General features: G+C 45.9%; 1 protein-coding gene and 1 pseudogene across 2 annotated transcripts in view; both read left to right on the top strand.

The window, feature by feature from the left end:
• The window catches only part of SLC16A2 (solute carrier family 16 member 2), a 147815-nt gene that overhangs the window by 50839 nt on the left and 78577 nt on the right, over window positions 1–18399 (top strand). The window lies entirely within an intron of this gene.
• The window catches only part of LOC138847682 (uncharacterized), a 65451-nt pseudogene continuing 57944 nt past the window's right edge, over window positions 10893–18399 (top strand).

Genomic DNA, 18399 nt, shown 5'->3' on the forward strand with positions numbered 1-18399 from the left:
CTACACATCCACATACAACAGTTTTGAACTCAATAAGCTCTATCTACAACAAGGTGCTCTGCATCCCATCTCCCAAGAACTTTCTGTACCAAGCCCCATAACCTCCTTGCTGGTTGGGACCTCCTATGTTATTACTTGGAAGGATGATTTATTTCTGGAGCTAAGGCCAGGGGGAGGACAAATGCCTAAAGGCCCTGATAAAATTCCCTTGGGGAAGCTCTAAGCATTAGCAAGTTAGAGTCCTGGTGACCAACTGAGATGACTGAGCATAGTCATGGTACAGAAAGGAAATGGTGGGCATCTTCTGCCTGCAAATGACCAGGAAACCAAGCCTCTCCCCTGTTCCTGACTCTTCCAAGGACTTCAAATCCCTGATTTTGGAAATGTCAGAGTCACAATTAGTATCTCCATTACTCTTTGCAGCTTGACCAATCTGACCATCCAAATGGTTAACAATAGGACAGTTGTATGGTCCAAGAGCTAAACTGTGTGTGTGCGCGCGCGCGCGCGTGTGTTTACTTTGACCTATATTTACCTATGCAAAAATTGGCCCAAATCAAGTTTTCCTTATATCCTCTGGCGAAACAGTTGGAGGGACTTGGTGGCCTGGGTAAGAGAGGTCAGCAGGACCCAAATGGAATCATTTTCTGCCTTGTCTGTGGGTGGCACCACTCAGATTCAGGTCTAGCCAGGCCTGTGCTACCGGTGCTCCTCACAGAATGTCCCAAACATGGAAGGCTCAGGTGGAACCGGTCAGACCGGATGTTGGGAGCCTGAGGCTTTTAGGAAGAGAGAGAGAGATCGACAGACAGTGACAGGAGAGAATAGAGAGGAAGCAAACCTATTGTTCCAGCTCCTCACCCTGTAAACTATCCCCATGACTCCAGGGGATCACCAATGAACACCTGCTCAAAGAGGTTATGGCTTATGTCTGTCCCATGTGTGCATCTGGCTAGTATCTCAGACAGGACCAACAACCTAAGGCTACTTTTCAGGCCATGACTGAACAAAGAATAACACTGGCCTTTATTGTCTTTTTTAAAAACGTGATTTGTATCAACACTAATGGAAAAAATGGCCTTGGAATGAGAGGTCATAAAAAAGACCCCAAAGTTCAACTCCCCTTTGCTTTGCTTCTCCGTGTGTTGTATGGTATAGAGTAAAAACACAGGCTCTGATATGGAGTCCTAGCTTTGCCTGGTCTCTAATCTTAGCCAAGTCTGAGCTCACTTTCTCTATCTGTAAAAAAGGACTGACTGGTAAGAGGATCAAAATCCCTGCCTCACAGCCTTGTGATGAGATTCAAACGAGGGGATGGAAGTCGCAGTCCTTTACAACTTGCTTTGAGTCTTTCATATGAATTATCATCATGGTCACCACATACAACTTCAGAAAGTTCATGAAAAAAAGGTCCACAAGAAGGTCATTGTGTTGCAAAATACTTCAAAGTCCATACATAGTTTTTCATAATACACATTTCCATGAACTTTTGAAGATACCTCATACATAAGTGTATCTGTAAGCTTGCATATGTGCTCATGCATGTATAGCTGGATTGAAACATCACTCATGCACACATGTATAAGCATTTGTACATGTATATGTACAAAACTATACACACACATCTGGCTTTCATCCTGAGCTCATGACATAGACAACTAAAAGCACAAACCCATAGGCATATACATATGAACTTCTCCCCATGGTTAGACTTTCTCTTCTCACCTCCATACCTTACATAGGTGGATGCACATGTAGCTCTGCATGTATATTCATGGCCCTACAGCTGAGCATACCATACCCTTCAGCTTCTCCCTACACTATCAAGCCCCTGACTTGATAGTATTGATGCCCCTTTTGCCCTTGCTGGGACCTCTTTCTTGTCTCCATCTTGGTTGCAGATTAGCACAGCTGCTGCCAAGATTCAAACTGCAGTATGTAGTATCCACATGCCTGGAGAACATGGATCCCTGTCCAGTTGCTCTGTGAATAGCACTACAGTTCTATCCTGGACAATATATTTATAGTCATGTTTGCAAAGGGCTGACAGCATTTTCAGATATTTTTCAAAACACAGTTAATCCCACCACGAAAATAGTCACTGGCCCACGTACCTTGAAGCTAAAAGAAATTAGGCAACAGGCCTAATGAAAATTAGAAGCAGAACCTAAATGCAGTTGAACTTCTCTCTTTCTCAGTCTCCTCCCCTCCCCTCCCTTTGCCACTCCTTTTTATTCCAAGGATCTCTGAGCCTAGGGTTGTAGGAGAGTAGTATCATGGAGTGTGTTTCAGAGAGAGCCTGGAGTCATCAGAGCCTAATGTTTTGGGAGGGAGGAAGACCAAAATAAGGGGAGGGGGCAGGGAGAGTATTGAGGATTCTAAGCAGGAGGGGCATAGCTGGAGAATTAAACAGCGGGGTGTGGGGAGGTGAGGTGGGGAGAAGATCAAAGGGAAGAGGGTTCATGCCCATTTTGAGGCCAGGTAGAATCTGGGTGGCTGGAAAACTTCTCAAACCAAATGGCAGAGGGTCCCAGGCTTCAGTTAATGTCTGGAATGTGGGACAGTACATTGTTTTGCTTATTTGTAAGATTGAAACACTAACAAGAATCCCTAGTGACAGAGCTGAAGAGGCAAGTTTGATTAGAGAGCAAGTTCCTAAGAAGAGAGCATGGCTGGGCCCTCACGTGATGTGCCCTTTGCCAGGTGGACCAGACATCACCCAGGCTGAGGAGGGGTTTAGGTAGAGTTATCCCACCATTTATTGTCCAAGCTGGGATGCATCTGAGGGCAAAAGAAGACCCTATTGATATTTATTAGGGACAGCTAGGATTATCTTAAGCAACCAAGATGTGTCTTCATTCTGGGTTTAGGACATAATGCTCCAACTTACCAGGAAAGATGCTTTGAAAAATGTGTGTATGCGTATATGTGTGTGTGTGTGTGTGTGTGTGTGTGTGTGTTGGGGTTGGGCAGGGGAGAGCAGGGCAAGGAGATTGAGCCACTTCAGCCTTGGACTAGGGATTGTTTACTTCTAATATGAATTCCTTTCCTTTCTGTGTCACTGTCCCTAAATATATGGTGGAGCACCTTCCCAAACGTCTTTATTGGCTGGTCAGCTTCAGAAGAGAAGAGATTGTGTGTGTGTGCATTGTGCATTGTGTGTGTATGTGTGTCAAAGTTGTGAAGTATGTTTGAGTGTGAGTGGGAATGTGAGTATATGCAACTGTCTGTAACTATGGGCTTTTTTGTGGATGTGGTGAAGGCAAACGAGGGTGTGTATGTATGTGTGTGTGCACGTGAGCATGTGTAAGGTAGAGCCTGGCTTGACCTGCGGTTCACTGAGTGGTGAACTCCTTCACTTTGAGAGACCAATCACGTAGACAACGGCCTCATTTCACACTGGAGGCAACTAAGGCCTGTGAAATGAGATCCAGACCCTCTTACTATTTGCTTGGCACTGGTTGAAGATAGACTAGCAACAGTTGCAATAATCCTATTAAGAGTCAGGATCCAGGCACTGGAGGAAAAACTCAGCTATTTCTTTATGGTTTCTGCAAGCACTGGAAGGGTGGGAAGAGTAGGCTCAATGGGGCCGGCACTGTGGCATAGCAGGTAAAGCTGCTGCCTGCAATGCCAGTATCCATGTGGGTGCTGGTGCAAGTCCTGGCTGCTCCACTTCTGATCCAGCTCCTCACTAATGTGCCTGAGAAAGCAACGGAGAATGGCCCGAGTGCTTGAGCCCCTGCACCCACCTGGAAGCCCTGGAAGAAGCTCCTGGCTCCTATCTCCTGACTTAGGCCTGATCCAGCCCTGGCTGTTGCAGCTATTTGGAGAGTGAACCAGCTGATGGAAGATCTCTCTCTCTCTCTCTCTCTCTCTGTATCTCCCCCTCTCTCTGTAACTCTGCCTTTCAAATAAATAAAATAATTAAAAAAAAAAGAGTAAGGTTGAGGTGCCTGTTAAGGCCTAGACTTAAGTGCAAGAGCATGATTTGACAGGTGGCTGCTTCCCACAGGCCTGTCTTCCTGCAGTACCCTGTCAATCAAATGAAACTTTCCAGGGCTTTGAATGTTGTACAACTTCTTCCCTTGCACCCCACCACCTACAGGTGTGGTTTGCCTTGGAGATATATCTCAATCACAATTAGAGGTCCAACAAAGGCCCTCACAGGATGCAGATCAGACATAAGCTGAAAGTGTCCTCAGACTGGGCAACAACAGATAGGAAAGCCTCTTTCCCCAGTCCCTGATTTTCCCACTCCTGCCCTCACCACACTGGGCTCTAGGGGCAAGGCAAATGGCTAGAGAGGCCACAGGAGTGTTAGGGTTGGCTATTGGAATGGAAATTCTTAGTCCCAAGAGAAGGATTGGTGGTGGCTACCTTATTAGCTTTGGCCTGTTTTATCTGTGGCTGAGGAATTATTGGTGTAGCAAGTGAGGATAGCCCAGGGCCAATGAAGCCAAAACCCCAAACCATGGTTCAGTCCTCATGTGATTAAACTCAGCTTGCTTGAACCCCTGGTTAGGCTAATTGTTTGACCAGTCACATGATGGATGAGGCAGGAGTGTGAGGTGCTGTAACACAGTTGTCAAAAAGCAATCCAGGTCTCATAGCCTAGTAACATTCCCATTCAGGCTCAGCAAAATTAACTCAACATTTACCCTGTGCCCCTAGTCATCTGGACTTTCACATGCATTAATCATTTTACTGAATCCTCACCATAGCCCGGTGAAGGAGGAAGACACTCCAAGAGACAAAGTGGCTTGCTCGAAGTAAAACAACTGGAGATGGGGGAATGAGAATTCAACCACAACTCTGCTTGACTAAAAGAAATTATTGAGAGCCTACAGCATGCCAAGCACTATGCTAAAATTTTTCCATGGATTATCTCAATTAATCCTCAAAATAGCTCCATGAGGGTTAGTCTCCTCCCCAACCTTCCCCGCCTTTATTAATTTTTTTTCTTTAATTTACACATAGGACTATTGAGGAACAGAATGTTAGGTAACTTATCCAAGGTCAAGTGCTAGCATTCACAGTAGAGCCAGGATTCAAATACAGGTCTGTTAATTCCAAGCCTGGGATTGTCTCTTCCCTGTTCCTCTGTGGATATCAGATTCCACATCTAGATGCTTCCTAAGGCCCCTTCCAGTTTTGACATTCTTGAGGTTGGCAACTCAACGGTAATCCTTCCCTATGAACTCAAGCAGCTGTGGTCATTCTCCCTCGCCACTAGGATCTTTCCATGTGTGGGGCAGAGGAAGAGTGGGCAACTGGCCCCAGGCAGCTCAGTCTCAGCTGGGCTGGGGCTGTGGCTCAGCTCCCCTACTCCTGGGCCCACATGCCAGCTGAGATGCTTTCTGTCCCAACATCCAGCAGTTATTCTGGGCTCTAGGCCTGGGCCCTGTTACTCTTTCTCTCTGTGAAAAACAGGAAACATCTCCTTGAATTGGAGAATGAAAAAATCCTGCCAGAGGGTCCCTGGGGAAACCTACCTCTGTGCCTTGTGGGATTGTGCTCATGTCTGTGTGTAGTCTTCTCTGGGTGCATAGTACAGGCAGGAGGAGTTGCAGACAGAGCCTAACCTTGATTTTGAATTGTCTGTGCCCGGGATGCATGTTTCTTTCCCTGCCCACTCCATGAAGCATTTTTCCCCTTGGGAGCAGTGGATGGATTTTCCTTCTGGATTTTGAGCAGCCGAGGAAGGCAGTTTGACTCAGAGTGATACTGGTCAGGGTCTGGTCGCTGATGTGTGTGTGTGGTGGGAGGCTGGGCTGGGGAGGTGATGGCATTGATCTGGCCTCAGCAGACCACTATTCAGATGTTCCCATTGGCCAGGATCTCCACAAGTTTTCTGTGGAGGCAACATGTGAGGAAACAAATTGTCCTGGGAGACCCCTGAGTAGCACTTGGAAAATTGCTATGAAAGGAGGGGCTACAGTTCAGATTCCAAACCCACTACCCCATCGCCTTCCCTCGACCCCATGCTCTGTCTCCTCCTACCCTCCAGCCACACTCTCTCCCTCTTCAGTCTTTGTCCTGACACTATATCCTACCCCTGCTTCCTCCACCCTTGTTATTTGGTACAGGTGAAGGAGCGCTGGCCACAAGAAATCAAAAGAAAGCATGAGTTCTACTATTGTCTGCAGATTTCACCACTATCTCCCTGTGTGACTTCAGGCAAGGTGCTTTGCCACCCTAAACCTCACTTCCCTCGTTTGTAAAAACCAATCTATTTTTAAAAAATAGCATTGCATCTTAAAATGTTAAAATGCACAGCATTGTTAAAGATGAAAAAGGAGGCCAGCGCCGTGGCTCACTAGGCTAATCCTCCACCTTGCAGCGCCGGCACACCGGGTTCTAGTCCCGGTTGGGGTGCTGGATTCTGTCCCGGTTGCCCCTCTTCCAGGCCAGCTCTCTGCTGTGGCCAGGGAGTGCAGTGGAGGATGGCCCAAGCGCTTGGGCCCTGCACCCCATGGGAGACCAGGATAAGCACCTGGCTCCTGGCTCCTGCCATCGGATCAGCGCGGTGCGCCAGCCGCGGTGGCCATTGGAGGGTGAACCAACGGCAAAGGAAGACCTTTCTCTCTGTCTCTCTCTCTCTCACTGTCCACTCTGCCTGTCAAAAAAAAAAAAAAAAAAAAAAAAAAGATGAAAAAGGAAAAAGACCTGGGCAACAACATCTACATTTCTGCTGCCTGTTTTGACAATCAAATGAGAGGATGAACTGGAAATACTTAGTGAATCCTAAAGTGCTGTTCGCACGTGAGGAGGAGTTGCAATTGTTAATATTCCCTGTCCCAGACTGCCCTTCCACAGACACAATAATTCAAATTTACTCAGCCTGGCTAATGTCTTGTTCCCCCCCCCCCCCCGTTTGCTTTGAAATTCACGTACTCCTGGTGTCATGTTGTTTCTGCATCCTCTGTGTATGTGGCAGAGTCACAGGGTCCTTTTCACAGGGTCCCTTTACACAGGGTCCTCTTGCCTCTCCCAGAGGCAAACTTAGCTGGGCTTTTCTCTCATCTCACCCACAGGAGCGGTGACAACCTTGGGTCAATGCAAACCAGTAGGAGAGATCTGTCTAAGAAGATGTGGCTTGGCTCCAGATGTTATTACCAACTCATTAATGCAGTTGAGGAAATAAACTCAGAGAAGTGAAGTAAAGGGCATATAGATAACAAGCAGCAAGTTCTACTTAGGGTTTGTGTGTGTGTGTGTGTGTGTGTGTGTTTGTGTGTGTGTGTTGAGGTGGGTAGGAAGTGTATTTGAAAGTACATGAGAGGTGAGGAATCTGGATTTGCTATTAAGATAACCATCAGTCTCCAGGAATCAAATAAAACCAGGCAGCAAGCCTAATAAAAATTAGGCAGTGGACCAACATGATACCGACTGTGCACTACCTTTCTGACTCCTCTATTTGGCTTGGATTTCTGCAAGAAGACTCATTTCATTTCACTAAATATAGCACAATTTGCGAGGTGCTATGATAGAAGATGGTTAAGGGGAGACAGTCAACTCCCTTGTCTGTATGAACACACACATGTACATATACTCAAACCAAGATAGACCGTGACAGGTAACAATAAGAGCTAACAAGTATAATGTTTTATAAGGAGAGATGTAGTGATTCCAGCACCTAATGCAATGCACTACACTAGGGTACTCCAAAAAGTTCCTGGAAGAGGGCTGACATTGTGGTGCAGCAGGTTTGGCCACTACCTATAGTGTCAGCATCCCATCTCAGCACTGATTCAAGTCCCAGCTTCCAATCCAGCTGTCTGCTAATGTGCCCAGGGAAAGCAGCAGGTAATGGCCTAAGTGCTCAGACCCCTGCCACCCACATTTTGCAAAGTCTGAATGGAGTTCCTAGCTCCTGGCTTCAGCCTGATCCAGTCCTGGCTGTTGTAGCCATTTTGGGGAGTGAACCAGTGGGTGGAAGATCTCTCTCTTTGTCTCTCCTCTCATTCCATAATTTTGCCTTCAAATAAGTAAATAAATAAATAAGTTCCTGGAAAATATAATTAAAAGATAAGTTTATTTTGGTGCAAAAATTTTTGAAATCTTCAAAGAGCTCATGGGGGACCATCATTGTGATGTAGCAGGTTAAGCCACCGCCTGCAATGTGGGCATCACATCCCACGTGGGTGCCAGTTCAACTCTCTGTTGCTCCACTTCTGATCCAGTTCCCTGCTAATGTGTCTTGGCAGAGTAGTGGAGGATGGCCCAAATACTTGAGCCCCTGCCACCCATGTGAAAGACCTGGATGAAGCTGCTGGCTCCTTGGCCCAGCACTGGCCATTGTGGCCATCTAGGGACTGAACCAGTAGATGAAGGATCTCTCTGTCTTTCCCTCTCTTTCTCTCTGTAACTCTGACTTTCAAAATTAAAAAAAAAAAAAAAAGAGTTCATGGAAAATTCATGTTACAAAAGAAGCTATGCATGGATTTAAAAAATTTTTGTGCCTAAACAAACTTATCTTTTAATTACATTTTCCAGGAATTTTTTAAAGGTACCCTTGTCCATGGTAAGTGCTTGATCAATGTGTATTGAAGTGAAATGAGATCCAAAGAACATGGGGAAAGGTTAATGCATTGTGGGTGAGAAGGCCCAAGTGGTTCCTGTCTCTCTAGGCAGCTTAGTCAAAGCCAGGATTCACTGCTGACTTCTGAGGCCTTATTTGCAAGGTTGCTTTAAAGGTGCAATGTGTTTGGATTTGTTTTAGAAATCGTTGTTCGTAGCAACCAAGGTCAGAGTTTTTGGCTTTTCCTTTGACTGTTGACCATGCCCCTCTGCCTAAAAAATCCCACAGGAAGCCCATAAGCTTCACTTTACTCCTGGACACCTGGCAAATGACTTTCCCATTTCCTTGCTCCATGGAAAGACTCTGATCTTAGTTATGGGAGCCCCGATCCCCCTGCCCCCCATCTTCTGGGACCTATCAGATCTTTGAATTCTAGAGTTGTACCATACTCTCACCATCCTCTGGCTGAATGTGGAATTACCAGGTGCACTTGGACAGGATGAATTTCCTGCACATCTGTCCTATCCTTCTCTGGACCCCCATCCCCAGTTTCCATATCCAACCTCAGACAATTCTCTCCATTATTCCTCTTCATGAAAAAAATAAAATAAAACTGGCAAGAAGGACAGATTCTTCTCTTTCCAGGCCAATGACACCTTTGCATGGGACAAAAAGATAGCATCCTGAGTTCAAGTGGATTCTGCCACACGGTTATTCAGGGATTGATAACTTAAGCTGGCCTTATACAAAGACCAGAGTACTGGGGAGGGAAACTTACAGTGGAAGAAAGTTAAGTTGGAAGAAAGGACTTCTCAATTTAGAATTCTAAGGCACTGTGACAGATACAGTTCTCCCTAAGCCTTTGAGTTCAGCCTCCTGCCTCCAGGCATGCCAGAGTGATGAAGGTCTCTGACTATTTTCTTGTTGTCGGAAGTTCAGATTTTGGCCTAAGGCCTGGGTGAAGATGAGGATGACAGAATGACAGAGTTACCTAACTGTTCACAACAGAGAATGCATTCCTCCCCACCCAATCCTGCCCCAACTTGTAACTGAATACCTCTCCCTTTGCCACCCCTCAATAGGCTTTTGCCTTTCTCTTCCTAATTAAGGTTATCAAGTTATCAACTTACTTCTTCAAATAAAAGATTGTCCAATATTCAGGAGACCTTAGGTATGTCCTTTGGGTCTGAACTCAAGGTCAGTTTTAATCTTTGTGAGTTTTCAGAGAGGCCCACTAATTCCCTGTGTGAAATGGCCCAGACCTGAGTCATCTGAAGGTAGTTACATGATCAAAAGCTTTTGAGATGGTGACACTGAGAACCAAGATAAAGCACTTGATTCAAATTTGCCTTAGATTCATAGAAGGACAGTGCTATAAAGTCCTAAGTGATCATTCAGTCCATCAGTTCCCAACCCTGGCTAACCATCAAAATCAGCTAGGGAGAGTATTAAAAAAAAAAAAAAAACTTTTGTAGGACTCATGATAAACCTACTGGATCACTGAGGTGGGGCTCCCAAGTCCATATTTTAAGTAATTCGTCAAGTAATTCTGTTAATAGCATAGGTTTGGGAACTGATTGGTTGAATTCCTTGATTGCCTTTTTTTAAGATTCAATTATTTATTTGAAAGGCAGAGAGAGGGAGAGGGGGTAAAAGAGAAAAAGAGAGAGAGAGAGATTGATCTTCCATCCATTGGCTCACTCCCCAAATGCCTACAACAGCAGGGGATAAACCAGGCCAAAGCCAGGAATCAGGAACTCCATCTGGTTCTGTCATGTGGATGGCAGGGGCCCAAGCACTTGGGCCGTCTTCAGCTGCCTTCCCATGTGCAGTAGCAGGAAGCTGGATCTGAAGTGGAATAGCCAGGACTCAAACCAACACGCTGGTATTGGATCCCCATGTCACAAGTGGAGGCTTAACTCACTGCCCCAAAATGCCCGCCCCCTTTGATTTCTTTTGCTGAAACTGCAGCAAAGTGGCCAGACAGCACAGTGAAGGCAGAGCGCCTGCTTTGGTTCTCACCATCCCCTCTTGACACAGTACACCCGTATTACATTCCCTCATCCTACCTGATCATTACTTGTCTTTTCATTTTCCAGAATCGGGAGGACTTTAAGTTGGTGGGACTGTGTCAGATCCATCTCTGAGGACTCCAAATGCTTGAGCTTGATCCTTGAAGCCAGGCTCCCAACTTGCTGGGCAGGTGCCCATTCTTAGATCCTGGGTCTCTGTTTTTCCAGGGATAGAGGGTAAGGGAGGAACCAGTAGTTGCCCCTGCCTTCAAGTTTCCAGTGTATGTGTGCTGGCAGAGCTTTGTCCAGAGGTGTATGGGAGCTGGGAGCCCAGCTCTTGTGCGGAGGGAGCCGGAATGTCTAATGGCAGCAGGTTACCTGAAGCTTGGGCTGGGGCTGAGTGTCTGTTTGTTTATCTCGGAGAATTCTGGCCTCGTTCCCATCATGCTATCGCCAGCGGCAGCCTTAAGTGCAAGGATAATGACATGTTTGAAAAATGCCGCAAACGTCAATTACCCGGCATTGAGACAACCCCTGGGAGTTGTTCCTTCATGTCCACATCTTGAGCTGTGCTTATCACTCGTGCAGCACTGTGTTTCACCCTGCCTGAGTCTGCAGGGCTGTACAGAGCCTCGGCTTACTATTCTTCAGGGCCAGAGTGGGAAGTAGAAGAGAAAGAGGGCCAGTGGGAGGTGCGGCTGGGCTGACTGCTTGGTGATTAGCATTTGTGTACATTGCAATGGGCCCAGTGCCAAGCTGAGTAGAGGAGTATGGAAAATGCACTGAGTGTAAGTAGGCCTGATTCTAGCCCCACCACTGTCGTGTTCTCTTGCTGTGAGACTATGGATGAGGTCCTCGCCCCCCCTCTAAGCCTCAACTGCTGCACCTGCACAAGGGGTGCTAGTTTAGTTACTCAAGCTGTGAGTTTAGGGGTAAGCACCTAGTGGGTGATGCTCATTCCCTGACCTCCTGGGGCCCTAAATATCTCATATCTTTAGTCTACTCTTGGAGAAGATTTGTTATTGTCCCCTAAAGCCTCAAGATATGACTTCCAGAGCAATTTGCATCATACGCTCATGGCTTATTGTGCTGGCTTTTGTGGGTAATGTCTCAGCACAGCCTGGCTCCATGGCACTGTGGGGCTACTTCAGCTTCCTGACGGCAGCCTGGTACAACAGAAGACTGCCTTCCCCACCAGCTGCGAGCACCTGATGATTTGCTTTTCAGGATCCCCTCCCCGTTCTCTCTTGCCCCACTCTGCAACGTCTGTGGGGCTTTCTGCACATCAACTCCCTTAGCCACACACCCCTCTAACTAGGCCACCTGCTGGCACCGGCTCAGCGCCAGCAGCCTGTGGTTTCTCTGACTGGAAAGGCCTTGATTCATCTTGTTGTGGGGAACTCTTTAGTTTGGCAGCTGTTTCGCTCTGGAGATTTCTCCTCTGCCTAACCTTTTTCCTCCAGACAGACCCCCACCTCCTTTCTCCCACCCTTCCGGTCCCCTAGGGATAATGGGAGGGTCTTTGTCTTGAAATAGAGCACTACAGACTACCCAGAGGGTCCACCCTTCCTCTACCATTAGTGACAGCAACAAGGGCTAACTTGGGGAACTGTGGCATCTCCCAAAGCCATGACTAATAAATAGATAATCTAAGCAAAAGTCATGAGCTTGCTGTGCCAGAAAGCATCAAGACAAGTCCTCTAATCACCTCCTTCCAACCAAATTGTTTTCCCTAAGCCTTTCCTATTGAGAAATTATGGACTCCCCCTTCCCAGCCCCATTATAAACCCCAGGGCCTAGCATGAGGCCTGGTTGGCACATAATAGATACTCAATAAATATTTGTTGAATGAATAATAACTGAACAAATGAAAACTAAACAGACTTAAAAGCCAAAAGAAATAGTGCTAGCTGAGTCAGGAGACCTGGGGTCAGCACTAATTCATCTTGTAACCTTGAGCATACCCCTTCCTCTTTCTGGGTCTAAGTCTCTCCCTTTGTAGAATGTCTTGCTAGACTCAGTGACCCCCTAGCAGTCTTCCATCTCTGGCAGTTCATGACCCTGTGAGCTGTACTCCTGTACCAAATACTATTCTACTTTTCCTACTTGCCCCCAAGAAGTGAAAGAAACCTCCATCTACTCAGCTCATGCAGATGGGAGAAATGAACAAAACTCTAGGTTTCAGCCAGTTTCAGAGAAGCTACTGTCTCCCACCATGCCAGCGGGTTTGCTGATTGGTTCTCACTCCTATGACTTAAATGGACACCATTCACAGTCCCCCCACTCCTTGCCTTCTCTCCCCTGACTTTGTTGTTTGAGTTAACAGTTTCCTTTGGGTTCTGGAAGTGATTGGAGTAACTAGGTCTTGGAGATCTAGGAGTCTTGATCATGGCAGAATAAAATCCTTGTCCTTTATTGCACATAGGTCTTGATTTTGAAAGTCTTACTTAGCCATAAAAATATATGGGCCAACCCGTCTGGAATTAAAGGGAACCAGGCAGAAAAGTTAGAAAAGGTAGACTCTCTCTTAATTGGCCTTTCCCTTCTTCCTCTGGATTGGATTTTCCATGGAGCTCTGAAGGAAAAACATGAGCTTTAAAGACTTTTTTTTTTTTTTTTAATTAATGATGACCTTTAAGAGGCCTTCCAGTCCTGGAAATCTATGATTCTATGATTCCGTGATTCCAAATATATAACCAGTAGAAAGATGGTTTGATTTGTGTGTGTTCTTTCAGTGTCGAAAGTCAGGCTGGAGCTGGGTTGGGCAGTGAATGCGCGTGTGTGGTGAGTTTCAGAGGGGAGATAGAGGCCTCTGTTTGAGGAAAGGCCTAGCATATTTATTTATCAGAAAAAGAATGTATGTAGGGGCTGGCGCCGTGGCTCACTTGGTTAATCCTCCGCCTGTGGCGCCGGCATCCCATATAGGCTCTGGGTTCTAGTCCCAGTTGCTCCTCTTCCAGTCCAGCTCTCTGCTGTGACCCGGGAGGGCAGTGGAGGATGGCCCAAGTGGTCTCCTGCACCCGCATGGGAGACCAGGAAGAAGCACCTGGCTCCTGGCTTTGGATCAGCGCAGTGCCAGCCGTAGCGGCCATTTGGGGGGTGAGCCAATGGAGAGAATCTCTCTCTCTCTATCTGTCTATAACTCTACCTGTCACATAAAAAAAAGAATGTATGTAGCGTAAAATATGTAACCAATAATATGAAAAGCTGGTCATGTATATCTCCTTCCTCCCTCACACATACAGTTAGACTCCAGGATTTAGACTAGATAATCTTTGAGGTGTGTTCCACTTCTTATATTCTTTCTGTGACTCTAGGAGGTTATTTAGATTGCAATGCACTTTTCCAAGGACTCCACTGTGGTTATTTTTAATGTTTGATTCCAGGCAAGGACAAGTGACTATAAAGTGGCTAGAACCTGATAAGCTTGGCCATAAAGTGACATGCAACACTGATGGTTAGTGATGGGGAATGAGCTGTGAGGCAGGGAGAACCCTTCGGATTCTCAAGACCCAGTAGCTAATGAATGGATCATAAAGGAAGTTTGAGGAAGGGCATGAGGGAGAGTTTCTAATCGTGCTGTGCCTATTTGCATTGAAATGTTATCCCCCAGGAATCTCCTCTACCTGTCATGGGACAAATGTCTCATAGGAGAATGTGACAGTAAATGTGCTGCACTGCTCAAATGCCTTTGGCATACTTGAACCTTTCTGGTGTTATAAATAGGAGGGAATGAGCCTGGATTCAAATGTGGCATGCTGTCAGCAAGAGAAGGGGTGTGTTACCATTAGTAAGGGGTTGGGAAGATTCTGTAGTTGGGAAAAGGGCCAAAGGAGGCCCTCTGTTTCAAGAAGGGAAAAGTTCAATGTCCCTATCCACTGTCAGAGCACAATTTGAGCTAAATGACTCGCGGCAGATTGGCCTTTGACCCCCTTGGAACATGGTGAAATGACCAGAATAGAGCTGGCAAGCCCCCCAGGTGCCCTCCAGCCTGGACATGCATTGAAGGAGGGCTGCCCAGTTCCCACCTACTGCCAGTGTGCACTTTCCCCGCAGCATCGCCACCACTACTCCTAGGAGGGTGGATTTGGGAAAAGCCAAGAGCATGCCAGACTTTCCTCCTCGTACTGCTGGGGGACAGTCTTGTCAGTTCCTGTTCTAGAAAACAGAAGCAGGGATATGCCCACAGCTCAGGTGCCATTTTGAAATAGAGAGTGAGCGGAGCAACACAGAAGCATGGAGGCCTAGAGCACGTGAGGACCAAAGGTTACCTAGCACATGTTTTCAAAATGTGTATCATACTCTACTAGTGGGTCATAAAATTAATTTAGAGGGTCACAGTCTCTGCATTTGAAAAAATAAAATGCAAAAAAATAAATGCATTAGAAAATGGCAGAGTTTGTCACACATAATAGGGATGGTTACTACTTTGTGAAATTTGTTTAAGGTACATATAAATATCACATATACTTTTGTAGTCTTAAATGTAAGTAAGTTACATTTGTGTACATTTTACACAAATATACATATCCACATTTATTGCTGCTTGTAGAATATAAACATACACAGATGTACAAATGCACACGGTCTTCCTTCACTAATGCTCACATGACATGGTTTCAAGTGTCCTCAGTCTACAGTCTGCTTTCTTCTGGACGCACTTAAGTTGGTTCTAAAGTGTGGGGCCTCAAAACCTCAGCAATCTTCCAGGTGGATTCTGCCCAGAGCAGAACAAAACACATATTTTCTCCTTTGTTCTAACCAGGACATTTTGAACAACCCAGTTCAAGGTTTTCAGTAAAGCAGCACATCACAACTTGATAACTATTGAACTTACAGTTTCCTAAAATCCTTTGATATCTCTTGCACATGTCTGTGCAAAGATCTTGCTTCCTTATCCTACTGCAGTGTGGTTGCTTTTTAATCCTAGTATAGAAACTGTCATGTATCTGTTACATTTACCTTTCACCTGACTCACTTTTTTTTAATCCACTTACTCATCCCATCTATTACTATCTTCATGCCTGTTTAAATCTGGTTTCATTGGCTCAGAGAGAGTCATGTTTAAACTCCATATAGCTCTTGCTTCAGCAAATCATATTTACTCTTTCCAGACCATGGCTTTTACTGCTCATCTATCTTCTCTCTGTCTGTGATGATAACCCTACTCCTGCAAAGTTGGGAATCTCACTGTTTTCCTTCCTGTACCCCTGATATATTTCTGCCCCTTTGCTTTTTTTTAAAAAAAGATTTGTTTCATTTATTTGAAGGACAGAGTCACAGAGAGAGGTAGAGAGAGAGAGAGACAGAGAGAGAGAGAGAGGTCTTCCATTCTGCTGGTTCACTCCCCAAATGACCACAATGGCCAGAGCTGAACCGATCTGAAGCCAGGAGCCCGAAGCTTCTTCCGGATTTCCCACATAGGTGCAGGGGCCCAAGGAGTTGTTGGGCCATCTTCTACTGCTTTATCAGGCCATAGCAGAGAGCTGGATCAGAAGTGCAGTAGCTAGGACTCGAACCGGCACCCATATGGGATGCTGGCACTGCAGGCTGGGGCTTTAACCTGCTGTGCCACATTGCCTGCCCTGCCCCTTTGCTTTTAGTTACACTAAGCCATCATTGCTCTAGCCTCTCTTTCACGGCTCAACATGAATCTCTACATCTTCCCTTTCATTTTATTCAACAGTTCTAGATCACATTGGTCTGTCCTCAGAATTGCAAATTTGTATTGATTTTCTTGTATGTTGCTTCACAATTTTACATAAGGATGTACACTATACAGACACACACACACACACACACACACACACAAAGGGTGGAAAGAGGAAGCTTGGTAGGGCCAGTGTTGTGGCACAGCAGGTGGAGCTGGTGCCTGCAGTGCTGGCATCCCATGGGTGCTGGCTCAAGTCCTGGTTGCTCCACGTCTGATCCAGCTCCCTGCTAATGCACCTGGGAAAGCAGTGGAGGATGGCACAAGTGCTTGAGTCCCTGCACCTTTGTAGGAGACCTGGAAGAAGCTCCTGGCTCCTGGCTTTGGCCTGACCCAGTCCTGGCCATTGCAGCTACTTGGGGAGTGAACCAGCAGATGGAAGATCTCTCTCTCTGTATCTCTCTCTCTCTCTGTATCTCTCTCTCTCTGTATCTCTCTCTCTCTAACTCTGCATTTAAAATAAATAAAATAAATCTTTTTTATTTTTAAAATAAATTTTTAAAATTTAAAAGATAATGTATTTTCTATGAAATTTTTGAAGTATTCTCATACAGACATACAATACAAATGTCTTATTGTTTACATTGGAGGTGCATGACTCGGTCATACAAATAACCAGCCAGACTGTCAAGGTTCAAACCCAAGTCTACAATTCTATAATTTTCTAGTTGTGCATCCTTATGCAAAGTACGTAATTTTCCTGTGTGTCACAGTTTCCTCAAAATCAAGGTAGTAATTGTGTATATTGCATGAAGTTGCTTGGTGGTTTAAGTGAATTGATACATGTGAAGTATTTAAAACAGTGACTGGCACATATATTCACTCAGTAAATATCAGCGATCATTATGTTATCTATTTTGTGCTTTCACGTATTTCGTCTCATTTGATCTGGGAGGAGGCTAGAGCAGGGATTGTCATTTCTGTTTCAAAGCTCAGTAACCAAGACTTAAGGGGTTAAATGACTTGTCTAAGGTGAAGTGAGCTGCCTTAAGGCTATTAGAGGATGGACTATAAAGCAGAGTGAAAAATGCTAAGGGTCATGAAACAGGGGGGTTAGAAGTTCCTTGGGCATTTATGAACTCTTCTGGATAAGATGTGTAGTGAGGGCCTCACTGATGAGGAAGAGGAGGGAGTAGGACAGGACTGGCCTTGATAAGTGTCTGTCTAGACATTTCAGGCAGAGAGGGCCCAAGTGAGATGCAGGATGTTGGAGAAGATGAGATGTGGATCCTCCTACATATTACTGCTGGTAGAGAGGGCATGGCCAGAGGCAGGAGGAGAAGGGACCTAGGGAGGAGACATCAGGGCATGGGAGTCATGCAGGGAGCAGCCAGGAGTTGCCCTGTGGCATGGACAGGAATATACTGTGTGGGAGAGGGAGAAGGAGAGCCTGCAGTGGCAAGCCACAGCCTTGAACCTATGTTCCAAAATACTGACTCACAAAATCTATGAACATTTGCCTACAGCACTGGGCTCTTGCAACCTATGATTGATTAGCCTTGACAGCTTTAGATCTGATGAGCCATCTGACCTCTTCAAAAGGCACCCACTATCTGTTTAGTTAGTTCTATGTAGGGCTGTGGGGGATCAAGGAGAAGGCGAAAACAAGATCTCTTCCCCAAGGAGCTTCTGGGATAGGTCATTGACTCTAGCTGTGTGTGAGATGGTGAAATAAGTAAGGATGTGAGGGAGAGGCAAGAAGTAGATGATGAAACTGTCAGGTAGCATGAGGGTACTCCCTAAGGAAAATGTGCAGAGAAGGGAGGTTAGGAGTTGGATTGGAGGTGAGAGAAGACAATTTGCTTCCTTCCCAACTGGGCAGCAAGCCAGCTTTAGAGTTCAATGTGTGGGCCAAGAATCTTGGCCAGGCCTGAGCTTCAAAAACAGTGAGTTGAAATATGAGTTGCCTTGCACACTTCTACCTCAGCAAGTTGGGCCTTCATCTGTGCACGGGGATATGATGGGAATGAGAGAGCAGCGGGGGTGCTTTCAGCTCCTTGGGATGCAGCTGGAGGCCCATTTGAGCTGTCATTATGGGATGGGGAAGCTGCAAGTCATGATTCATATCAATACTACTACTGTTAAGAAGAAGAAATACGTCAGTGCCACCAATTCTACCAGAATTCTCAAGAGCCTAGTGGACTCACAATTGA

Source organism: Oryctolagus cuniculus, chromosome X (assembly GCF_051225735.1).
Source record: "Oryctolagus cuniculus isolate XC-2025 breed Fujian yellow rabbit chromosome X, ASM5122573v1, whole genome shotgun sequence".
In the NCBI taxonomy this organism is placed as follows: domain Eukaryota; kingdom Metazoa; phylum Chordata; class Mammalia; order Lagomorpha; family Leporidae; genus Oryctolagus; species Oryctolagus cuniculus.